The 27,022-nt window shown below is 38.7% G+C and overlaps 1 long non-coding RNA gene across 1 annotated transcript in view; it reads right to left on the bottom strand.

The window, feature by feature from the left end:
• The window catches only part of LOC145584547 (uncharacterized), a 30,888-nt gene extending 12,796 nt beyond the window's left edge, over positions 1-18,092 (bottom strand). The window contains exons 1-2 of the long non-coding RNA XR_014100365.1: positions 17,930-18,092; positions 17,761-17,853 (exon numbers count right to left, since the gene is read on the bottom strand). This is a non-coding gene — a long non-coding RNA (uncharacterized LOC145584547). The remainder of the gene's footprint in view (positions 1-17,760; positions 17,854-17,929) is intronic.
• Positions 18,093-27,022: the final 8,930 nt, after the last annotated feature.

Below are 27,022 nucleotides of genomic sequence, written 5' to 3'. Positions count from 1 at the left end.
AAAACCATTCCTAATTGCATTTGGAATGATAAATCATATTAGGCCCTCCCCTAGATCATTGGGCCGCATATAAGGCTCAAACCAGGCCATGTTTGGTAAATTGGCCATAACTTCCTCAATATTCATCGGAATTGGGCTTATAATATATCGTTGGAAAGCTCTTGTCAAGCCCCATCCAACTACACTACTATTGGACCCATATCATGGACCAACTAAACTGGATTGGCGTTTTTCTTAAAATAAGTTTTCAAAAACAGATAGAATAGAAAAGAAATTAAAACTATCTGCAACACTAGACTTTCCACACTTTCGCTTCATTCGATTATGATTCGACGTGAAAGGTACTCATCACTGGGTTTGGTTTTGGGGAGACACAAATGGGTGTCTACAGGCAGTTTTCTATACTTGAAGAAAAATCCACCGATAACGCTTTCCATGCTTGAGGAAAGCCGACTTGGCGGTTTTCTATACTTGAAGAAAAATCCACCGATAACGCTTTCCATGGTTGAGGAAAGCCGACTTGGCAGTTTTCTATACTTGAAGAAAAACCCACCGATAACGCTTTCCAAGCTTGAAGAAGCCGACTTGGCGGTGTTCTATAATTGAAGAAAAACCCACCGATAACGCTTTCCAAGCTTGAGGAAAGTCGACTTAGCGGTTTTCTATACTTGAAGAAAAATCCACCGATAACGCTTTCCATGCTTGAGGAAAGCCGACGACTACTGTAATCGCTGAAATTTACAAGTGTATGATGGTTCAATTATCCCCGAACGTGGGCCACAGATGATTCACACCTTCAAGTCGATCATCCGACCATTTTAGGTGCTTAAAATATCGACAAAAATTGACTTTAATGCTTCTAGGGGCAAAATAGTAATTTTGGTACCCTCTAACCGTCAGTTAGAATTATCCGCGTAATTTTACTGAAAAATTAACTGCCCAATTTGCGCGGAAAATCGTGCAATTTTGGTCAAAATGCCAGCGAAAAAGGATTCCCGTGACACGGGAGGGATCCCCGTCACGCGGAGCAAATTCCCGTGATGCGGGAAATCTATTGGCTGCAAATCAGTCAACTGGCATCTTTGACCAGTCCAAACCACGTGCGCCATGTCAACATGTTACCGTTACATGGTAACGAAAAACGTCACACAGGAAACGGGATGTAACGGGATGCTTTTTTGGCTTTATATTCAAGCTGCTCTCTGCCATTTTCTTGCTATTTCCGCTTTTCCCCTTCTCCATTTTCTATTTTTCTTCTGCTCAAATTACCGAGCCACGGCAAGGATTCTCCGGCGCTCGGAGCTGTTTCCCGTCAGACGGAGTTCTCATCCGTGGCGCGGCGGTTTTGCGGTTTTTTTCCTCTTTTTTTATTTTTTTGCTACTACTTGCTGCTCGTTTCTGCGCTTGCTGTCGCCGTCGCCTAAGGTAGCCGCTACTACTGCCAAAGTTCCGCTACAACCCAAACTCACCGTGACACGGGCCGTTGTTACCGTTTCACCGCAGCTGCTGACCGTGTCACGGCGGTCGTGTTGCGGTCTTCAAGGTCGTTCGAGCTTTTGGAGCTCAAATCTTCATTAATTCTGCTCTAATTTTTTGCTACTTTCCTTATTTTTGTTTCTCTACAAGGATCCATGTAAGTTTCCTTTGATTTTTGTCTCGAATTTGCTTCAAACAAATTATTTCATGTAAAAACCCTTAAAAATCAATTTGGGGATTTTTTTTTATTTTGAGGTTTATGTTGAAATTCTTGCCATGAATTTACTTGCATATGTGTGTTTGTGAGCGATTGAGACAAAAATTGCATGATTTGGTGAAGAATTGAGCAAATCACCATTTTTGGTACTGCTTGTGGTAAATGGTGTTCCTTGTTGTTCATGTTGTTCTTTTGCACTTGAAATGATGACATCTTGGTTGTAGATCTTGTAAAATATGCTATGATGCGTCGATCTATTGTTTTTGTGCAATTTTGAGACATGTTTTGTATTGTGTATGTACTACATTGTCATGGAGAACATAGTATCATGCAATTAGGAGAACATAGTATTAGTTCGTCATGGAGAAACTAAATACTATAAATAATTCCATTATTTTGCCAATTTTTAGCCTTGAGGTAAAAATTTAGCGTATAATGCAATAAATAACACAATAACTTAGGAAGTGATGCTAAGCATTTAGATTTTTTATTCAAATGCAACTCGATATAAATAACTAAATGTCATAGGAAATGATGCTAAGTATTTAGATTTTTATTTTTATAATAGCATGCCTAGACGACGGGATCGCGATCTTTCTACCCATGGCCGGCGTCAGGCTTTTCGGGAGGACACTCCCAAGATTCCCGAGGGTATGGATGACGACGCCTTAGAGTCTGAGCCTCGAGCCTCTACAAGTAGAGGTAGGTGGGTTCCACCCCCGTGGACCTCAGACAAGTTGGTTTTCTGTCGTGAGAACCACGTTTCTCATCGCCCACTTGCCGGCATAGTTGACGGCATGCTTCGCCACCACAGTTCTGGAGCCGGAGATTTGATTCCTCGACTTCACCAGGTTATCACGAGGGATCCTGCTACGAACGCCCTATGGGAATCAACCGGTTTAGTGGACTTTTATTCGGTAGTCGTAGGGTTTTGCAGCCCCCGGGGTTGTGGTGCGACAGTCGTTCTCGCATTGTTGGAGTATTTTTGGGATATTACCAACACCTTTCACTTTTCTTGGGGGGAGATGACAGTGACCCCTCTGGACTTTAGCATGATCAACGGTCTACGCTTCACTGACCGGGCCGTAGCACAGATGTCTGATCTTTCTTGGGGAGCGGCTGAGGCATCCGATTTGTTAGGTCCGATCGTTCAGCATATCAGGACCCAGCCAGTGTCTCGAGGTGGTCCTAGGAGCGGGCGATTGGAGCTGGCTTCGGTTCTAGCCCGTGGTTTTGACATGGAGGAGACGTCAGCTGAGCAGCGAGTGCGGATCTTCGTTCTGATTCTCATTTCCATGACTCTTTCTCCTAATAGGAGTTCACGTGCACTCCTTTGCTATCTCCCTTCTTTAGTCAGGATCAGTGAGATAGGATCCTTTAGCTGGGCCAACCTCCGATATGCCGACCTTCTCTTGTCGTTACGTCATGGTTGTAGGCAGCTGAACGACGAGTCTCCCGTCACTGTCTACGGTCCTTTCCTCTTCTTGTTTTATTTTAATTTGTTCGACTCATGTGCTCAAAGATTACTTTTCATTGCAGCTATGGTTCTACGAGTACCTCCCAGGATTGGCTCCTTGACGACGTGACCGACGAGGGTCACGGGTGGAATCAATCTCTACGTTGCGCGGGCTACTACGCCAAGGCACCTCTTCTGTTGGCGTAAGAATTAGTTTTGTAGCCTATTATTTTCTCTTTGACGTTATTTCTGGTGTTTCATGCCAACTTTTTATGGTTTTCAGGTTGCCATTGATGTCCAGTATCGTCCTTGGGCTAGGATGACTAATCTTCCCGAGGCCTTACAACTTTCAACGCACCACACTGTTTTGGTTGGTACCGGACGCTTTGTCTGGTATCTGGGGGAACATGTCGTTCGTCAGCACAATGGTGATCGCTTTGTGGTGCCCCTATCTCCACCGGAGTCGATGCTGGACTCGCGCTTGCTTAGGGAGTTGAGAAACAGGGGAGAGCGCTACACTCTTCCTTGGCAGTAGCTTGTGCGCATGGAGGGTGATTATGCGCAGGACTTGCTCCCCTTTCTGGCTCCTCCACCCTGCCTTCCTGAGGTATGATTTCTTTTGAGGAGTTTTGTCGCTAGTCTCTGTTTAAATAGTCGAATAACTTGATTATTCGATCGTATTTTCAGACGACTGTTCGCCCCGGTGGGAGGATTGAGATTCCGCCTCAGTCTGTCCGCTACCCAGGGCCGATTGGTATTACTGAGGACCATATTGCTGACGCGCCAGAGGGTTTTAGAGAGGCGCAGGAGTCTTTGCCTGAGGTTTTTGAGCCGGTATGTTTTTGATGCATTATTCATCCCTTTTGACACCGCTTGTTACTGATTTTTATCTGTTTTGTTCAGCCTCCCCGCCCGGAGATGATGAGATTCATGAAGCTGGTTGACGCTTTGAAGTACTGCATCATTAAGCTTCGGCGTGGTGCAAGTTGTCGGAGCAGTTCTGGCGATGTTCTTGAGGTATGTTCATTTTTTCCCACTTCTACCATTTATTTTATTTTGCATTGTTCACGCCTTTTGATTTTGTATCTTTCAGGAGCAACGGAGGTCCCGCTCGCGCTCGAGGCATAAAGGCTCGGACGAGGGGGAGCCTAGTCGTGGTAGACGATCTCTTGAGGTTCATCGGCCTTCTCAGTCTCAGCGGGAGCCTTTATCGTTTCAGGAGGCTCAGTGGCAGCAGCCTCAGTCTTCCCATCTCTTTCAGGGTCAGGGTAAGAGGCAGCGACAGTCGTTTTCACAGCCTTCACAGCCTAAGTTTAGGCCAGTTTTGACCCCCGTGGATCCTGGCTTATTTTCAGCTCCATCGTCTAGGATTCCTCCACCGGTGTCAGGCTTGTTTTCAGTTCCAGTGTATAGGACGATGCCTCCGCCGACGATTCCCATGTCTTTGAGTCAGTCGACACCGTTTGCCAGTTGGACGGGTCCTGCTTTGAGTTTCACTGCTGCTGGAGTCACAGGGACTGGTAGGGACACTACTCCCCGTACTCGGATGATGGCGGGACTCTTTGGCTCACCGTTCCCATATTCACAGGCTGGGGATGACACTAATCCTAACTCTTCTAGTTCTGCAGATTTTTGACTGAAGGTCTTTATTTGTACATACTGTGATGCACTTGACGCTGCTTATTTATTATGACTCATTTTGTACATTATTCACAGTTTATGTATTTATTAGTGTGTGTTCGTGTGTGCTTGAGACTCATTGTGTGTGATTGTGTATTTATTAATGACTCGACAAAAAAAACGTAACTGGAGTAAGTGGAGTGTACCGACCTTCCCCAAAAGAAAAAGAAATAAAAAGACAAGAAAAAAATAAATAGAATAAATAAATACATATATAAATAATAAAGAAAAAATAGAAATAAAATGAATAAAATACTAAAATAATAAATACATAAATAAATAAATAAAAATTATATAATAAAAATTATATAATAAAAATAAAATGACAAAATTAAAAAAAATAATAAAAGATATAAAAAAAAAATTAAAAGCTGAGAATTTTATTAGAAATGAAACTCTTGAAAAACTGAAAAATAAACGGTGAAGATAAAATACTAAAAAAAATCTGGATAGATACAGGAAAAGATAAAAAAAGAAAGAAAACGCGTGGGCGCCGCGACACTGCACTGTACACCGTTTTACGGCAAAAATTGCTGTGTCGCGGCGCAAATTCCCGTGACACGGTGGGACACCCCGTGTCACGGTACGCGTATTCTACAACGGTGTGGTTTACGCGTATGGAAATATAATTTCTGAGTAGTTCCGAGCGTTTTTGCTATAAAATAGGACCAGTATATTCGTGATATGCATAATTACGAAACACAAAATAATTAGAATTTCATATTTCAATAATAATGTCTCAGAATTTTGATAATACATTGCGCGACTGGTCTTATTCTTTGACCAATGCTGACAAAAGAGAGTTAGAATTGTTTCATGTCAGGGGTTTACTAGCCATGAGGCATGTAGCGATTGAACATGATTTTCTTAGGGCAGCATTATATTATTGGAGTCCAGAAACACATTGTTTTAAATTTGATTGCGATGAAATCTGTCCCCTGCCGGAGGAATTCGGTGCCATCTTTGGATTTCCTGCCAGAAATCTTATTGCCATGCCTACCCTACGTGAATATTATTACCATGACTTTGAACGCCATCTGAATCTAACAGATCCAGATTTAAATAGAGTTGTGTGTGGTAATGAGGTAGACTTAGAAAAACTTGCAAATTTATATTTCAATCTCCCTATCTCTGAGTCTTATCATGTATACCGTAGAAGGGAATATATTTTTTGCATGTTTTGCAAGCTTTTATTTGCAAACAGTAGGGTAGGACATGCTTGTCTTGCGTTTGTGCTTGAACATGTTGAATCTAGGAGGTCTCCTATGCCTACGTGCCTTGGAGAAACATTTCGTGGCCTTTACGAAGCAAAAGCTGACCGGAAAGAAATCAGGAAGGGCTCTCTAGTACTGCTGCAGGTAAAAATACGCTCCGAGTAGCCCCCGTGACACAAAATAAGCACCGTGTCACGGTGGCTCTCTGCCGTGTCACGGTGGAATCTGCAATTTTTTTTTTTCAGATTTGGTTGATTGAGCGTTTAGAACTATTTGAAGCCCCCGACGATATTGAAAAATATGGCCCTAACGATCTAGTCCGAAGGAAGAAGAATTACTCTGTGAACATGTCGTATGAAGACTGGAAAAATTTCTTTGCAAAGAGAGAATTTTCCATTCGTTGGGTGGTGCCTTGGTGGAGGCTTACTAGGATGGTTGGTACGAATGATACTCCGTATTGCCGTGTTCCTAGTATCTCAAGACTGACTTTTTATTGTCCTTCTCGAATGATGCGGCAATACGGACTTGAACAAGTAGTTCCACGCTATAATGATAGTCCTCGTGAAGTATCGTTGCATGAAAGTAACGTTCACAAGTACGAGACTTATTGGATTTGAAGACCTTTGTGAACCGTTTCTGCAAGTAACCAAGCTCTTCCTCCCTTATCTTGTGCATACAAGGCATGGTTGAATCCCAGAAGTAGGAGGGAACGAGTTGGATCACGCAAATCAGATGTGAAGAGCCGTCTTGGAAATAAGAAAGCACCTCTTAAAGATCATCTAGGTCCAAGAACACAAGGGATTGAGTTTAAGACTCCTATAATGCCAAAAAGGAAGTATTATATGAAAGGGAAGGGTAAAGAGAAGATGGTCTATAGAGAGAAACAACCGAAGAATTTTAAGAAAGGTGAAAGGGGTGAAAGTTCGTCTAGGGGTGTGTCGGTTCGGGCTACAAAAGACACATTAATGGTGAAGGCCGACCTAGTTGAAAAAGAGAATGAGGTTCCTAAAGTGAAGAGGGATTAGATCAGTATTGTTTTGCTTTTATGATTTATAATTTTTTAAAATAAGGCATATGATGCCAATAATTGTAGTCACATTTATTTCAATAATAATAGCATATTTATTTTAGCCTTAAATAAAAAAATTACAATGATTTTTTTTTAAATATCCGAGTAAAGGAGTCGGACGCAATGGAAGAATGAAAATAAAAAAAAACATCGAACAAATAACTGAATTCGCAAAGACTGCGTCACTTAAAAAAACGAAAAAATCTAAAATTCCACCGTGCCACTGTGAAAAATCCCGTGACACGTTGAAAATTCCCGCGTCACGGCTTCTTTTTTTTTATTTTGTCAGTTCCACCGCGCCACGGTGGACTGTGTCGTGACACGGTGGACATTCCCGTGACGCGGCAAAACTCCTTTTTTTTCGCTGAGGTCCACCATGTCACGGTGGACTATGCCGTGACACGATGGACATTCCCGTGTCTCGGCAAAAATCCCACTTTTTTTTTTGTCGTGACGCAATGCTGAACTGAAGCGTATACTTGATCGACAGAGGGAGGATTTTTTTTTTTTAAAAGTGGTCGGGCCCCCTTGAGGGGTTGCCTACGTATCCTTAAAAAGGAATCTGGCCAAACTTAGCTCTATAGGGTCATGAACCCATGCAAATAGGCATAGAATTTCTTGAGTTGATCCAAGTTGGTTAAATTATGGAAACCATTACCGTCCATGTCTACCAATTGTGCTGCTCCGCTAGACAAGATGATTTTAACAATGTACGGACTTGACCAATTTGGTCTGAATTTTCCTCTTGGATCCAACACATTTTTGCGGAGTGCTTTAAGCACCAGGTCACCTTCTTTGATGTTCCTAGTGTTGACTTTTTTATTGAAATGTCGCGCCATGCGTTGTTGGTAGGTTTGGACATGATGCAAAGCTGCCAAGCGTTTTTCATCAAGTAAGACTAGTTCATCATATCTTGCTCTAATCCAGTCGACTTCATCTAGTTGGCTTTCCAGCGCGATTCGGAGAGAAGGGATTTCGAGTTCTATTGGTTGTACAGCTTCAACTCCATAGACAAAAAAGAAAGGGGTAGCCCCCGTTGATGTACGAACAGAGGTTCGATAACCCCAAAGGGCGAAATGTAGATTACTTGACCAATCCTTGTAATTTTTTGTCATCTTTTCGATGATAGTTTTCACATTTTTGTTGGCCGATTCGACCGCACCATTTGTTTATGGTCTGTAAGGTGATGATCTGTGATGCTTGATATGATATTTCTGTAATAATTCTGCGCATTCGGCTTGGAAATGCGTTCCATTATCGTAGATCATCTCATGAGGTACCCCATAGCGGCATATGATATTTTTCTCAATGAATTGAGCTACGTGTTTCGCCGTTAACTTAGCATATGAGGCAGCTTCAACCCATTTGGTGAAATAGTCGATCGCTACGAGGATGAATTCGTGCCCCCCTTGTCCTGGTGGCGTTATTTTTCCAATGATGTCGATGCCCCAAGTGGAGAAAGGCCATGGAGAAGTATATGTGTAGAGAAGCGAAGGTGGAACATGATGTAAATTTGCGTAGACTTGACACTTAATACATTTCTTGACGTATTCGCGACAATCTCTCTCCGTAGTAGTCCAATAATAACCTTGCCGTTGAATTTTTTGGACTAACATCTTCGCATTCATCTGTGTTCCACATATACCGGCATGAAGGTTTTCCATGGTTCTGTGTGCTTCTTTCTTGGCTATGCATAAAAGATTTCTCCCCATTGCAGTATTATGAGGGTATTCTTCTCTTGTCACATAATTAAGGATATCTGTATACCATGGCTCTTCATCTTCTTCTTGTGATTCTTGTTCATCGTCGAGTGCGTGAACATAAGCCGGTTCATATCTTCTTTCTATGGTCAACGACATTCTGATTGTATCCGTTGGAATTCGCACCATTGATGCTAATTTAGCTAGTGCGTCAGCGAACTGGTTTTCTTCTCTCGGAAAATACATATATTCCACTTCATCTAGTTGCTCCGTGAGAGTTTCTATATGAGCTTGATACGTAGAGAGACTTTCACTTCTCCTCTTCCATCTCATGGAGATTTCGTTAATGATTAGTGAAGATTCACCGTAGATTCTGAGCTTCTTAATTCCTAAGGCGACAGCTGTTTCTAAACCCAAAATACATGCTTCATATTCTGCTGCATTGTTGGTGACATCAAATTCGAGCTTCATGGAAATTGGGATATGTTCCTCATTGGGTGATACGAGCAAGGATCTACACCACAACCTTTTTGGTTTGAAGCTCCATCGAAATAGAGTATCCGGCTATCATCTTCGGTCATGAGTAAATCTTCGTCAGGGAAATCGTACTCATCTTCTTCTTTCTCAACTTCTTCTAGCAGAAAGTATGCTAAGAAGTCGGAAACCGCAGAACCTTTGATTGCTTTTTGTGGTACAAATTTCAAGTCGAACTGAGCAAGACTGACTATCCACCGTGATAATCTACCATTGAGTGTTGCTTTTTCGAACAAGTATTTGAGAGGATCTATTTTGGACACGACATGCATTGTATGAGTGAGCATGTAATGTCTTAGTTTCTGTGCGGCCCACACAAGTGCGAGACACAACTTTTCAAGTGGTGTGTATCGTGTCTCATATCCTTGAAGCTTCTTACTCATGTAGTAGATTGCATTCTCCTTGCTTTCAATCTCTTGTGCTAGCATTGCCCCCATCGTTTCTCTTGTGACCGTAAGGTAGAGTCGAAGAGGAAAGTCAGGTATTGCTGGCGCTAGCGCGGGTGGGTTTGCCAGGTACTCTTTGATTTTGTCGAAAGCTTTTTGGCAATCGTCATCCCATGTGACTGGGACATTTTTCTTAAGCTTCTTGAATATAGGTTCACATATCGCTATGAGTTTTGATATGAACCTACTTATATACTGCAGCCTTCCAATGAATCCTCGAATCTCCTTCTCATTCTTGGGCGGTGGCATGGCCATGATCGCTTTTACTTTTGTGGGATCTATTTCAATCCCTCGAGAACTAATCACATATCCAAGTAATTTGCCTAACGTGACTCCGAATGCACATTTTGCTGGATTTAATCTCATGTTGTACTTGCGGAGTCTTTCAAAGAACTTGTGAAGTGCAAATATGGCCTGGGCGATCTTTAGACTTAACGATCATATCATCGACATAGACCTCCACCTCTTTGTGCATCATATCATGTAACAATGCTGTAGCTGCTCTTTGGTAGGTGGCACCTGCGTATTTCAACCCGAATGGCATTACCATATAGCAATATGTACCCCATTGTGTGATGAATGTGGTTTTATCCATATCTTCTTCATCCATCAATACTTGATTATATCCGGCGTAGCCGTCCATGAATGATAGGAGTCCATGGTTTGATGTGTTATCGACCAGAATGTCAATGTGAGGTAGAGGGAACCCATCTTTCGGGCTTGCTTTATTGAGGTCCCTGTAATCAACACACATTCTGACCCTTCCATCCTTCTTTGGAACTGGAACCACATTTGCTATCCATTCTGGATACTTGGATACTTTGATGAAACCTGCGGCCAACTGCTTTCTGATTTCTTCTTTGATTTTGAGAGCCACATCCGGTTTCATACGGCGCATCTTTTGTTTGACAGGCTTCATACCTGGAATGAGTGGTATCGTATGCTGAGCTATATCCCTGTCAATTCCTAGCATATCTTGGCAAGACCAAGCAAATACATCAACAAATTCACTAAGCAAGTTAATTAGCTCTTTGCGTTCATCTTGACTTAGTGTTAATCCAATTTTTACTTCTTTAACAGTCGTATCATTGGAAATATTAACTGTTTCTGTATCTTCGATAACTGCCGTTTTATTTTCATGTTATTCCATTGCTTTTATTATCTCTTTGTCATTTTTATCATTAGCAAAGCAATATTGATCAGGGCTAGGGGAATGACACGCATCGTAAGCAAAGGTACTCATTTTATTGAATTCATTGGATAATACATCAAGAGGGCAAGGTCAGCTGCGACCTTACCGGAATTATTTGGACTAGAAAGAGAGGACTCAACAAGAGACTCAGGATTGGACTCTATAGAATAAAGAGGGTCGGCCTCAGACTCTAAGGACTCGTCTACAGACTTAGACTCAGACTCGGACCCAGACGACTCAAACTCATCAAACATAGGACCTTCGCCAGCGGTTATTTCCAACTTCTCTCCACTTGGCGTAGTGATCCTCAATGTCTTGCGCCATCCCTTTGAAATATTATCATCTTGGATGATTAACTCGGAGGGGTCAAAATCCTTGTTTGCTATAACAGCTTGAACGAGCTCGGAATTATCATTGCAGACAGTCTTAGATTCATTCTTCTCCATTCCAAAAAGAAGGTTAATGCCTAGATCATCAGAGCTTGGGCTAGCTGGTTTCTCAGTTGTGAAGAGCTCTTCGTCTTCATCAACAAAGTCACAATCGAGGAACATCTCGAATCCTGGTTCGCGCTTCCCATCGTGGACGAATGGCTCAGGGAATTCATAGCATGGGAAGTCTTCCCCTTCTTTGATGTACTGGCCATTTAGGGTTAATGGATATGGATCCATGGCCATTTCTGTCTTCATAATTCGAGCGTTATTGCGAGCCTTCATTTTCAAGAGGGCTTGTTTCACATCTTCTTTTGTTGGCTTGAATCCCAAGCCAAAAGTATCTTTCTTGAGTGAACCAGGATGGCCCCAAAGTTCAGCCATTTTATTTTTGAGTCCGAGGGTCATTCCAGGGAAATTCCCTTGTTTCTTCAAAATGGCATTAATATTGATGTTTGAATAGGGATCAAAGTCGAGATGACACTTCTCCTCTTCTTCGATCACGAGAACATCATCGAGTGAAATCCCCCAAAGATCTTCATCTTCTTCGTCATGTTCAACATGGACGATAGGAGTATCAATAACTTGAATGTGCATAGGAGAGGCATCAATGGTGATTGGAACCCCTCCAACTATGGCTTTCACCTTCTGTTGCAACGATGATGGAATCGCCTTTAGCTCATGAAGCCAAGGGCGTCCTAACAACAGATTGAAAGAGGCCTTAATGTCTACCACCTGAAACTAGGTGCGACGTTTAATGGCCCCAATAGTTATGTTTAGTGTGATAGTACCCACGACTTGACGGCGAGTATTATCATAAGCGCGAATCCCTTGAGTAGAGGGAGTCAGTTCTTCATTCTTTATGCCCAATTTCTTTGCAATGCGGAGTGGGCATACATTGATTGCAGAGCCATTATCAACTAGGCTCATAGGAACATTCATCTGCCTACGCACCACAGTGAGGTGTAAGGCCTTATTATGTTGGTCCCCTTCCGGGGGCAAATCCTTGTCAGAAAACGAAATCAGATTGCTAGTACTTGGCAATTCAGTAGTGAGAAAGTTAACCAGTCTTTGTGGAGTCATGTCATCATTAACTCCTATTTTCACCAGAGCATTCATCACAGCCTTTCGATGGTCGTAGGAGGTGGCCAAAAGCTTCCATACATTCATCTCCACCTTGGTCTTTTGCAATTGTTTAACCACATCGTTGTTCACAGGGTCGATGGAATCAACTATCGGATGTGATTGCGGTGGAGGTGGAGGTGGACTAGGTTATTGCAACCGTCCACTTCTAGTAAGAACCTTAACCTCAAGGTCTCCCCAAACATCTTCACTTGTGCCAAGAGATGAACAGGCTATATCCTTGAGATAGACGTCTTCATCGTCACTATCCCAAATTCCATTCACTTCTTCAGAACTCGAGATAAATACAACTTCCGGCAGAGGTTCATTCATAGGTTGAATGAGTATTGACGGATCAAAGGAGACTTCATCTCCCATGATAGCCAAAGCATCGGAAAGAGGACCTGTTTGAATGTTAGGCTTCTTGCCCCCAGGAGGGACAGGAAGTTGATTAGCATCAATTAGGTCTTGGATCCCATCCTTCAACCTCCAACACTTCTCAGTATTATGACCCTTGCCTTGATGAAACTTGCAATAAGCATTAGGATCATAGCTAGCGGTCCTATTCTCTAGTCGAGGTTTTGGAAATGGTCCAATTGCCATAATCAGTCCTTGACCATGCAAACGGTCAAAAGCAGCATCATAAGTCATTCCCAAAGGCGTGTAAACCCTCCTTTGCCTTTGGAATATTTGAGGAGGAGCATTAAGGGCCAGCACATCATTGATATTGATATTTTTGGTAGCATTATTGTGCTTGGAAGACGAAGAAAAAGGAGTGTCGTTCTTCTTGTTTTTCCAAGTGCTGTTATTATTGTTGCTACCATCAGTCTTCATTATATCGTCCTCGATATTGATTCCAATATCGTAAACAGCTTCAAAGGTACTCAGAGGCTGAAACTTCAAGTGTTGCTTGTACTTATGAGTCAGATTGGCAATGAACAAGGGAACCATCTCTTTTTCCTTGGGGGGATCCACCTAGAGCGCGGTTGTTTCCCTCCACCTGCTTAAGTAAGTGGCCGGTGAAGCCTTATGAGTTCACGTTCAGAAGTCTTGGCCTGAATGTTACACTTGTAGCGATTCATAAAGCTTTTAGCAACATCCTCCCAGGTCGCAACATGCTTGGATTCCAAAGAGTAGAACCACTGTTGACAGGCATGCTCCAAGGAAAGAGGGAACACTGTAGGGAAGAGTGTCACATCTACTCCCTTAAGAGCCATGGTTGCAGAAAAAGCCTTCAAATGGAAAAGTGGATTATCAGTAGACTTGACCTTGGGAATGTCAGCAGTGGAAAACTTTTTAGGAAGCTTGTCCCTTATGGACGAAGAGGTGACAAGTTGTTCCACATAAGTGAATTCTTCAGAAATCTTACTCATCTGTTCCTTAATCTTGTCCATTGCAGCGGTAGTGACATTGTTTTGATTGTCTTGTTCTACCGTGTTGACCCTAGTGGTGAGTGTTTGCATCATGTTAGACAACATTTCAATTGTCTTGTTGATGTTCTCGTAGTCTTCCATAATAGCCATTGGTTGAAAGTAGACTGGAGATGGATCTTTGGAGATGATTGTGGTGGTTTCCTTGTACGCCTCTTTGGTATAAGAGGTTGTTGAGGTATTGACTCGAATCGTAACAATCTAACCCTGCTTCTTGACCTAGTGTTGTGACATCGAAACAAACACACCTTTAATGACCGAACTTAACCTTAACCCATCTGGAAAAATAAATAAAATAAAATTGAATTTTTTAAAAATCTATAACCTTGAAATTCTATTTATTTATTTATTTATTTTTTTTTAAAAATATGGGAGGATACTATCCGACTTACTCCGAAAAAAAAACGACACAAAAAAAAAAGACTACCCTAAAATACGGTCAAAAAAAGTGGTGCACGACTAAAGAAAAAAGTGTGTGAACACGATATGTGAGTGATTAAGTGAGTTTATAGACGCGTGTTTTGACCGTACAGTTAGACATGACACCGGACTGGACATATAGACCACATACGTACGCACAAAAACCGAAAAAAGACTGACGAGACACTTTTCCTTGGCACTTTGTCACGGTGCTGACTGTCGTGACACGATGCAGCCTACCGTCAGACGGTAGAAAGCCCCGTGTCACGACACTGTTAACCGTGGCGTGGCAGAAATTGTCGTGACACGGTGCGCAGTTCCAGATCTGTTTTGTGATTTTTCCATATTTTAGTCGATTTTAGGTCCGTACTAGTTACTATGTGATAATAAAAACCCTCGGTCATGGGTTAAACAAAAAGAGTAAACACATGAAGGTTAGCACCAAAAAACCATGTAGCATTTAGTCACGATGATTTAAAAAAAGTTCGCAACCCAGAGTCAAGATCTATGTTCAACAATTGGTCAGGCTTTGGGTGTCAAAAGGGTACCATGGTTAAGAGTTTGGACGCGTTAGCAACGCAGCCTCCCTTGAGGGTGTATGCCAACAGGCGGCTCCGCGAGTTCGTGATGAAATCAAACTCGACTCCATGGTTTGGGTGGATTTAATAACTCGGATGAACCCTTATTGCCATGAGAGTTTTTAGTTTGATAGAGATTAAACCCCCCGGGGCTAAGACGCATGTAGAACGCACACGTTTTTCCAGAAAAATCGAAGGAAGTTGACTGTGAGAAGAGAAAATAAGCCATCGGACTGATTTTATGACTGCCGTGACACGGCAAAAATTCCCGTGCCACGGTACTGCACACCGTATGACGGTGTACTGTACCGTGACACGGCAGAATCTACCATGGCACGGTAGTCAGAAAATCTTACTGGTGCCCAATTTTCCTTCGTACGCAATCAAGTTATTCAATTTCTCCTACGGGACAGACCTAAATGCGACGTTAAAACGTCTATGCATATGCAAAAAATGCCAAATTAATCACAGGAATATTTTTCAAGAATCTTTCAAGTCTCATCCACTCATCTTAATTAAATATCGATCACTCAAATCGATAAATAACAAAGAATCCTCCACAGCGGAGTCGCCAAATTGTAAGGGTCGCTCGAAGTGCGCCTACGTTAAGAGCATGTGTGAATATGCTTGGCACTCATAGGAAGTGGGAATTGACATATACGATTAGGGACAAGGAAGATAGGGAGCCGCCAACAAGTTTTTAAGGAACTTGTAAACCGTTCACGGATCATAAAAAGGCAACCACGATAAGGGAAAATGAAGGCAACAACGATTGACCCGTGAAGGTTACACCCCATTATAATCCATGAGATTACTAACTCCATATGGTTCGGAACCACGAAAGGAGGATCGGGGATGATGGTACGAAGTGAGTCATGGAGTCACATTCGCCCGTATTGGCCTCTACTCGATTGTTATAGTGAAAAACAATTCATGCGATCTCAAAGGCATACAAACAAAATATTAAATTCGCTCCAATCTATTATTAAGCTAAATTGGTTGAATATTAATGCAACATATAATTCTAAAATATTTGTGATCACTTGAATTAAGCAACAAGATTAAAAGGAACCTAAACCGGTTGTCCAAATTATCTTATTAGGCGTGATTTTCAATTACATATTCCCTTTAACATGCAATATGGTGATCATAAAAATAATAGAATAAACATTAATATTGGAAGCAATTTAGCAATAATTCCAACAATATAAAATCGTTAGAAAAATAATAGAAATAAGAGGAACATAATTCTTACTTTGATTCTATTTGTTTGCAACTACAAAATAATAAACGAGTTAGTAACTTCAAGGAAATAATAATAAAACAATAATTAAATTAAATTAAATTAAGTAGAGTTAATTTGGGGCCAAACCCTCAAACAATTCTACCTTTCACGCCTTGGCTTAAGGACAGAACCACGAGTAAAGTATGGACTCCTTGGAGTACTTGAAGAAAGAATTTTGAAATAAGAAGGGTAGGCTAGTGTTTAGGCTAGAGCATATAAGAGAGAAAAAACTAGAGAAATTAATTCATGCCCCGTACATCAGAAATGAGGGGGTTTTTATAGAGAAAACGTGCTGAGGGAACACACGGAACCCTAAAATGATAAAAACCCTAAAAAAGTATCCCGCGACACGGCAAACTGTACCGTGACATGGGAAGTCCCACCGTCAGACAAGAATGATTCCCGTGACATGGTGGAATTTTTGAGTTAAACGGGAAATTTTTAGTAAACGGGGAAGAAAACGCGTTAAGGGTTTACGCGGAAAGGACACGGAAATTCCCGTGTCACAGCAAGTTTCCCATGTCACGGGAAATCCCACCGTCAGACGGGAATGATTCCTGTGACACGGTGGATTCCTGCCGTGGCGCGGGAATTTTCAGCCCGCTTTTCTGTCTAAATACATTTTTAACCCTAATTTCGTTCAGCATTTTAAGTGCCGATTGATAATTTCGGGCCTTTTTTGTGATTTATTATTATTTGGGCTAAAATAAGAAAATAAGCAACAAAAATAAATAAAAGGTTTGGGCCAAAAATAAATAATAAAACAATAAAATAAAAAGGTTTGGGCTAAAATTAAATAATAAGTTTGGGCTGAAATTAAAACTATGCTTTTACCAAACATCAAGACTAATCCATGGACTATTCAAAAATACGAATTTAATCAAATACGATTTTTTAAGCACTCTCGGGATTAAATACTGAACCTGACCAATAGTGGTGGTGAAAGGTTGTTCATGATCGGGTTTGGTTTTGGGGAGACATTTTTAGGTGTCTACACGTGGTGTGCAGGAATAATTGGGAAGGGGGGCTAGTGTGTAAGCAGGCATGCAGGTAAGTGGTATGAGGGAGTGGGGGCTGTTTTGTATGATAGGAGTAGGTTGGTGTGCAGGAAATCCAGGGAAGGGGGGCTGGTGTGCAAGTAGGGAGGGGATGCAGGTATGTGCAGGCATGCATGTGGCAGGAGGGGGTCAGGGATGGTGTGCAGGCAGGGAGGGGGCTGGTATGAAGGTAGGGAGGGGGCTGGTGTACAGGCAAGTCTAGTGTGTCAGGTCATAGAAAATGCAAAAACAGCAGAGGAGCACTCTCCACCCACAATAGCCTGCAACACAAACCACTTACAGCTATAACAGATGCTTGTCTCACTAGTTTATTTAATGTAGCTTTTTGAGCTCTTTGGAAAATGATAGAATGTAGTAAGGGTAGTAATTAAGGCTTTATGTGACATCATAGAGTTTGTAGTCCTATATATGGCAAGAATCAAAAGTTAAAATTAGAAAAAGTAGTTGTTACATACTATTTCTTGTCTAGTGCGACCGAAGCTTTTAGTGCCATTATAGTGAGGCATCTTCTGATGTGCCCTACTTTCACTGGCTTTTTTGCTCTTCTCCTACAGTAAAAGGGATTTAATCAATAATATACATTAAATTATATAAGAATAAAGATATACTATTTGTGTATTTTACCATAACCGCCTCTTCACTCCAATAGTCAACCAAGAACTTCCATTCCACTTTAGTTAGATGACTAGGGTTATTTTTGAGACGTTCTTCTTTTGTTTTCAAGTTTTTATCATTAAAGTACTTTGATTTCAATTTGCTCCTAGCACCTCTGAATAAACGTTGTGCATGTTTCATAACACACTCTCGCCTATTTTCAGGGTCATCAAATGACTACTTCTCCTGCAAATGAAAAAAGTAAATTAATTAATGCTCATACATCAATTTGACAATGTTTCATTGTTAATAAGAGAAAGAAAAACCCCGTAAACATGTTTGTTATTATATCATATTACCGTGATGCAAGCCCACAAATGGTCTAATGTTTCAGATTTATAATCGTCCCAACATTTAACTTGTACCGAACATATAGCTTTAATTTATTTCGAACTTGTTGACCCAAGAAGAAAGAAAATAATGAAGCATTATCACCAATAGCTACACCATCATCGACAAACTCCACATTCAATTTTTCCCCAGGAGATAACAGGGTAAGCTTTCTACAATATACCGTTCCTCTTTTTTCTTAGCATCACCAGTATCAAGCATAAGCTCACTAGGTAGTGAATTGATATGACTTGAAGCATATTGTCATATATACATATATATATGTATATGTATATATATATGTGTGTGTGTGTATATATATATATATATATATATATATATATATATATATATATATATATATATATATATATATATATATATATATATATATATATATATATATATATATATATTATATATATATATATGTTTTAATGGATAATAAAGTCAAACCTGATGAATTGTTAAGGTCCTCATTCTCTGCTACAGTCATGATTTCCTTGTCGTTCAATGGTTCTGTATCCAAAGATGTATCTTCAAGTTCAAGTGGTTGACCAATCTGTCGTCCTTCCTTATCCTAGCCTCCCTATGCGGTGTTATTATTCTCCCTTGTTTCTCCAATTTCTTCATCGTTTTCTATTTACATGTATAGAATAAAAACAAGTCTATACTGAAGTGATCAGAAAGGATTGGTTTTGATTGTTACTGAAACTCTCTGAGTGATGAGATTGAATATATACAATCCACAAACTTTCCCATGAATCTGGTTAATTAAAATGTTGATTGTTCATCATAAAACCTATAACGCACTTTAGTAAACTGAAAATCAAGGCCCTGATCAAAAGGACTTAAAAAGAAACCTAAAATTGTAAATTATTTCAGTACACAGAACAAAACAAAATTCTTGTTGCATAGTTATTTACTACTATGAATTAAATATATAAAAAAAAACAAATTTTGTGCACGTATATTTGAGCTACAGTCAGGCAGTCAAGTATACAAGCCAAGCCCTGAGCCAAAATTTACATTTTGATGTGAAAGTCAGCACCATTGGTTTCACCTTTTCCTCTATTGTACTAGTTTTTGTGCATGCTTAAATGGTTGGTGTTATGATCTAACTGAATGTTTGGCAGCCTACTTTCACATTTAAAAAAAAACCTCCCTTAGCACCACCACTTTCATCCCACGTAGTCCCACCACCTCCTCCCTAGCAGCCACCGAAAACCACCATCTCCCTCTTGAACCCCACCGAAAACCACTGAACCCCATCCTATTCCCCCACGCAACCACTGAAAGCCAAAGTTCTAAGCCACCGAAACCCCAAAACCCAGCCACCGAAACCCCAAAATCGGAACCCTGAGAAAATGAGAAACGTGGAATGAATGCTCATGTTATAACTTTCTCATTTAAGATATCAGGATTTGCTCTTAGGTTTATGGAGATTTATGGTTATGCTTTGGAATTTGAAGTGTTTAGAGACTAACTGATAGGTTAATGTCAAGTTTAAGCACAAACAAATTACTGCTTATTGTCTAAAAGTATCGAGGGGAGTGTTAGGAAAAGTAGTAATCAATAATGCTTCTGGTGAGTTCTTTTCTATTGTTTGCTGATATATTTTTCTTATACAAAATCAATGTATGTTTCTTAAGAAGTTGGCTGCTGCCTGCTTCCCATGCATTTATTAACTTGTTGGTCTATTTCAGTGGTGGCCTCTTTCCAGAGGGAATTAAGACAGCCAAAATTTGGTAAGCCTTATGCTATATGCGTATATATACACTAATATTTTGTATATAGTTGTCTATAAGCTGTGTAAGAGTTAATGCTGATGTGCAAAGAATCTGAACTATTACCAAGCTGTGCTATATACAAGGACATAACAAAGTTTCTTCTTAATGTACTGAAGATTTTACTATAAACTTTTGAAATTTAATGAAGCATCAATAACATGCAATAAAAACCAGCACTACCAACCTATTAATTTGAAATGCAAGTAGATATTTTAAAATGTAATTTTTCTTCAAGCTAAGGGGTGTAGGAGCGTATGTCTAAAATTAAAGAAAATTTAAGAAGTTTTAGAAATCCAAAATCAATATGCATCTTCAACACCATTGACAAATTAAAATTCATGGAATTAATTTTGAAATGTCAGCAAATTGCAGAGTACAATCTCTGTCATCTTCAAAGCGCTCTAACACCCTCCTCCTCTACACACACACACTTTATCCCCCCTTTATAGCCACATACCTCAGGTTAGTTTAAAAGTATCAAGGTGAATGTTAGGACAAATTCCCTATCTGCTTGCAGCACACTCATTCCTCTACCAAACTAAAGCTAAATTTTAGTTCTATTTATTTCAATTTTCGCCTTTAGAAAATCAGCTTATCTCATATTTTTATTTAATTTTTAATACTGCTTCAAAACTAAAATGAAACATTCAGTCTAAGAGAGCTTAGATCTTTCAAAGAGCTCTCTGAACCAATTTGAAAGGATTTACCAATAAATTTCAATAAGAGAGAGCACATCACTTAAACCTAATATGACATTTTGAAAGCAAAAGAGGAACTAAGGTACCTAATAAGATCAAACTGAAAGTAATAAGATAGAAACCAAAATCAAGAATAATGAAGTACCTTTTTCTAAGATATCCATGGCCATTATGTTTTGTGCTTTCTTGTTCGTCTTTAGAAACTTTGCAACTGACATTGGTGGAATGAAATTGCCTTTTTTGTTTCCTTCTCTCAAATGTCTTATGTTAGCTTGATAAAAATTAATTAACAAAAAATTACCTGAACTATAGAGGTTGGCTGAAAAACTAAATAAATCATACTTATTAGTTGATATTATACCTTTCTTGTAAACCTAATTTGGGTTTCTATTTCACGTTCCTAAACCTCAAGCTCATCATTAGTGGGATCATATTCACCATCTTCCATGCATCAATTTTTTTTCCTTTTTTATCTTTTTTTTTTCCCTTCAACCAAGCTTGTCAAAGAGGATGCGATTCTTTTTTCGCCCAACGACTTGAGTCTGTTTTTGTTGGCTTCTATAGTAAGAAGCCTCTTTTTTTCATACTCATTCATCTTCATTTACAAGGTAAAAAACAAATAGAGTTAGACAATTTTACAGCAGAACTGTAAAGCACATTTACTGCCTAATCTAATCTACTACCATCCACTACATCCCTAATGCAAAGCTGCTACCAGCTACTATACACATGGTGTACAATTACTATCAAATACTACAGGCCATTTACCAATAGTTGTTCATAAAACAAAGGCCTCCTGACATATATCTATTCAAATAAGCCAATAAAAACACGAATGCAAAGGGTGAAAAAAATAAGTAATTATAACTACAAAGGTTTTTCAAAAATCCATGAATATATGTATCAACACATAAAATTCATGCTAAAAAAACAAAAAGAAAAACAAAATTAAGCAATTTCAATATCATCATCGTCATTCTCTTGGTCACTCTCACTGTCATCCTTATCATCATCCTCTAGCAAATCGTCATCATCTAATGTTTGTATGTCCATATCATTTAGATCTTTGGGTTGATTTTCCTTGGTAGCATCTACGATCATTTCACCAATATCATCTCTTATTTAAACAAATGGATCACGAGTCCCTTGCAAATTACTTGAGTTTGAGATATGAGCACCTTCAGATTGTAATTGTTGCAATGCATCTTCTTCACTTTAAGTCCCTTCTTTTTCTACAACATTATAGTGATGCCTTGGATGGATCTTCACAACAACAAGCCAATCGGGATCAAGTCCGTCACTAACATAGAAGACTTGTTGAGCTTGAGACATGAGCACAAAGGGTTCTTTGGTACGCAATGAACAAAGACTATTGACACTCACATTGCCATGTTTGTCAACTTTGACACCTCTTCCTACCCTATTGACATCCCACAAATCACAATGAAACAAAACCACACGCTTTCCATCTAAATATTGTATCTCAAGTATGTTAGTGAGAATCCCGTAGTAATCTTTTTCCATATTCCTAGCAATGCCTTTGATTATAACACCACTATTTTGGTGTACTCTTTTCAATTCTGTATTCTTTGTGTGGAATCTGAATCCATTTGCAAGAATCCCGTTGAAGCATTTAACACCATTCGAAGGACCTAAAGCCAATGTTTTCAAATCTTTCACCACTCGGTCATTGCAATCATTAGGCAAATTGAAGACCTAACAATAAATAGAATTTTAGCTAAATAAAACTTAGACTATTACTATACTTGTAATTAAAAAATAACTACAATTGATTTTAAAAAATACCCCGTCACAAAACCAATCAACTAAATTTTTGTTTGATGTGGACTCTTCATATTCACTGAAATTCAAAAAAATAGTTGTTATAAAATAATCATGGGAAAGTATACTTGATGTTTTTTATAAATAGAAAAGAAAAATATCATACTCTAAATAAGTTTGTGCTTCATCACAATTCTTAAGTACATATTCTCGAACTCGTGTTAACTCTTCTTCACTAAGAGACCTACATTTAGCCTTCCCTAAAGGAACACCTGACAATTGCAAAAATTGATAGACCCTTGTAGTCATCATGTTCTGCATCATCATTCCTTTCAGGTTGATTAAATTTTGTCTCGATTTCATTCAAGTATTTTGAACAAAAGTACATGCACTCCTCAATGATGTAACCTTCCGCGATGGAACCCTCTGGCCTACTTTTATTGCGAACATAACATTTAAATCTACGTAAGAGCCTACAAAAATAACAATTTTTTAATAAAAATAAGAAAAAATTTAACTTAGTTAATAAAAATTATTAAATCAAATTTACAATGCATAAGGAGTACCTTTCTATCGGATACATCCAACGATATTGTAATGGTCCGCCAATTTTAGCTTCCGTAGCTAAGTGAAGACACAAGTGGACCATGATGGTGAAAAAAGATGGAAGAAATATTTTTCCCATTTCACACAAGGTGACTACAATATCACGTTCAAGATTTTTCAAATCTTTCACTTTCAATGTCTTAGAACTCAAGTCCTTGAAAAATGTACTCAACTTTACTATCACATCGTACACTTTGGGTATGAACACCCCACGAATTGCAAGTGGTAATAGTTGTTCCATTAGCACATGACAATCATTTGTCTTTAGACCATAAATTTTACGCTTATCGAGGTTTATGCATTTAGAAATGTTAGAAGAATATCCATCTAGAACCTTTAAATTCTCTAAAAACTTACACACTCTTTCCTTTTGTGCCTTAGACAAGGTGTATAGTGCTGGAGGAATATACCACTTTCCATCTCCTAATGTAGGAGCAAGATGTTTCAAAACCTTCAAATGCTTTAAATCATGTCTAGCCTTTAGATTGTCTTTTGACTTCCCATCAATATCTAGCAATGTACCAAGAATATTGTCAAGCACATTTTTTTCAATATGCATGACATCAATATTGTAACAAAGTAAGAGGTTACTCCAATACGTCAATTCAAAAAATATGCTTTTCTTCTTCCAATTATCATTCCTTTTTGGCAATTTCATTGTTTTCCCAAATTTCATGTCTTCAAAGGTCCTTTAGTTGTTCTAAATTCTCATTGGAAGATAATTTCCTAGGAGGACCTCTTTTTTCTACTTTCCTGTTAAAGGATTTATTATCTCTCCATTTATGATCGGTAGGTAGAAATTGACGATTGTCCATGTAACAACATTTACCCTGATTTGGTAGCCGAGCAGAGCTAGTTTCTTTCATACAATGAGGACATGCTTTATAGCCTTTGGTAGACCACCCAGACAAGTTTGCATACGTAGGAAAATTATTTATGGTCCATAACAATGAAACACACATTTGAAAGTACTCATTCCTTGAAGCATCATAAGTCTGAGCTCCAGCTTCCCACAATTCTTTTAACTCCTCGATTAATGGTTGCAAATACACATCAATGTTATTTCCCGGTCCACTTTTCCCTGGAATTAACAAAGATTGTATTGAGTAAGGTTGTTTCATACACATCCATGGAGGGAGATTGTACACAACAACCACTACTGGCCATATACTATAGTCATTTCTTAGCCCGCAGAATGGGTTGAATCCATCACTTGCTAAACCCAACCTAACGTTACGAGGCTCTGCAGAAAAAGTAGGATATTCCTTATCTAAATGCTTCCAAGCTTCACTATCTGCTAGGTGTCTAAGTACTTCGTCATCTTTTCGTTTATAAGAGTGCCACGTCATCTCATTTGCTGTTTTGGATGACATGAATAACCTTTGCAACCTCGAAGTCCGTGGGAAATAGTGTAACACTTTAGGAGAAGCTTTATCACGCTTAGTATCGCATATGGAACATTTTTCAAGGTTAGCATTCTCTTTCCAAAATAGCATACAATCATTTTCACATGCTTCTATTTTTTTATAATCGAAACCAAGATTAGTAATCATCTTACGTGCTTCATAATAATTTGATGGCAAATCAACACCTTTAGGCAAAGCATTTTTGAACATATGAAGCATACTAGTAAAAGCTTTATCTATGCTTTCAAGTAAGAGTTCGTTCTGTTTGGGTGAAGCACGCTCCAAAGTTAATTATCTTGTCTTAACTTGTGATTAATTTATTTATGCTTTATGGTTTTATTAATTGCGAGTGGTTCTTTGGGTCGAGGTTTTTTCCGCGGTAAGTTGGACTTACCAAACCCCAACAAAAGGTGCTTATTAATAATAAGAATAAAAAAACGAAATTACTTATTCAAGAGTTACTTATTTAAGCGGTTACTTTGTCGGTTATTTGTTACTACTATAAGTAACTTATAACCAACCAAGTAACCCATGAATAACTAACCCCTAACTGATAACCCTTGAATAAATAACCCCATAACATGTATCCTCGAAATATATAAGTAATAACTGAAATTGGATTATTGATAAAATATTAATTGTGTTAACTTCCGATAATAAGTTCACAATTAATTATGTTTTTTTACATTTAATAATCTAGTTACAAAAAAATATATCGTGTGAATATCATTTAAGCTTAATTCCAATTCAGTTCATTTCAGCTCCAATCAGTTTAGTTTAGTTTAGTTCAGTTCAGTTCAGCTCTAATCAGTTTAGTTCATTTCAGCTCCAAATTTCCTTCATTCTCAAAAAATATTCATTTCAACTCAGTTTAGTTTAGTAAAGTTTAGCTCCAATCAGTTTAGTTCAGTTCAATTCAGCTAAAAAAACACGGAGGGAGTATATAAAATTGTTTATAAATAAAAGTCATACGACATCTAAAAAAGAGATTTAGATCTACTAAATACGTAATAATTGAATCAAATAAAAACATTCGCAAGCAAATTCTCCATGTTACGATCGTTGTCTCATATCGTACTATGTTATATCTATTCAATGAGCAATTCGAATATAAAATAGAGTAAAATTTTGTAAAGAAATTTCTAATCAATAAAAATTCAAAAAAAATATAAAAAATAAAATTAATTTTACAAAGCTACAAGTAAAATGTAGGAGGGAAATTTACCTCCATAATCAGTAAAGAGTTTAACTTGGTTGAAAATTTTGTGTGAAATTCTACCCCTAAAGTAAAACTCATCAACATTAGGCGGCAAAACTCCCTCCAAATCAATACTCAATATAACTAATCTATAATAAAAAATTTAAAAAAAAATTAAAAACAAAAAACATTAAGAAAAAGGGTGTAAAACACTTAAACACTAACAGCTTCAATTCCTTAACCTGCGTTCTTCATCCTTCACTCCTATTTTTTTTTTTTTTTTTTTTTTTTTTTTTTTTTTTTTTTTTTTTTACTCCATCCTCTATTCTCTACCAATTACAAGCTTTTAATCCAATTACTCTCTTCTAGACTCAAGTGGGAAATCTCAAATTCTCAGGTAAGTTCCTTCTCTCCTATATCTGAAATTTAATTTCTCTCTGAAATTATGTTTCTGTAAATCAATTAACGGTATTTATTGTTTTTTTTAAAAAATTTAATATATATGTGTGTGATATCAAATATCATTTCGGGTTTTAATGGGTTGTGAAATTTGTTTTCAATCTATCATCATCCGTCAATTAGCTGATTTCATAATGTAACTCGAATTCAATGGGTTTCAAATCATCATACGGGTTTCACTAGGTTTCAATGGACTATGCTGAATGTTAACAGGATATGCATACCCTTCCTTGGGAAAAATATGCTCTGTCTTAGATGTCACTATGCTATGAATGAATGAATGAACTCTAGTCCTTTTGTATGACTCGCCTTACCTTGAGTTGCATTCTGCTGTCTGGAACTAGCTTAATACCCTGTTCCATTCTTTGCCCCCTAATATTCTTGTTCAGGGTGATTTTTATCAGCTTGATTCGTTATCTTAGAAGTTAAGTGGATCTAAGCGATTACAGGGTCACTACTCATTGTTGACACTTAGCCACTAGTGGAGCCTTAGTAACATACCATCTAAAGGGGTGGCCTTTACATGGTGTATAGATATACTAGTATATGTTAATCTTTTTTGTATGTAATCTATCTGATTCGATGCTTTTTTTTTATTTTATTATTATTATTGCTTTTGCCAAAAGGTGCTTGTTTAGCTCAATGATGTTGCTTGTGTAAGCGTGTGTATTCATGGATTTCTATTAGTAGCTTTTGTTTCACCGGATTTGATTTGTGTCCGAAACTTGTATATATGTAACTCAATTTATTTGATTGTAGAATGCAGTCGTTATGTTGTTGCTTCCCTAATATTT

This window comes from Chenopodium album, chromosome 2 (assembly GCF_948465745.1).
Source record: "Chenopodium album chromosome 2, dcCheAlbu1.1, whole genome shotgun sequence".
NCBI classification, from domain to species: domain Eukaryota; kingdom Viridiplantae; phylum Streptophyta; class Magnoliopsida; order Caryophyllales; family Amaranthaceae; genus Chenopodium; species Chenopodium album.
Note: the sequence above shows the minus strand (reverse complement) of the source record. Positions and strands in the feature narration are given on the sequence as shown.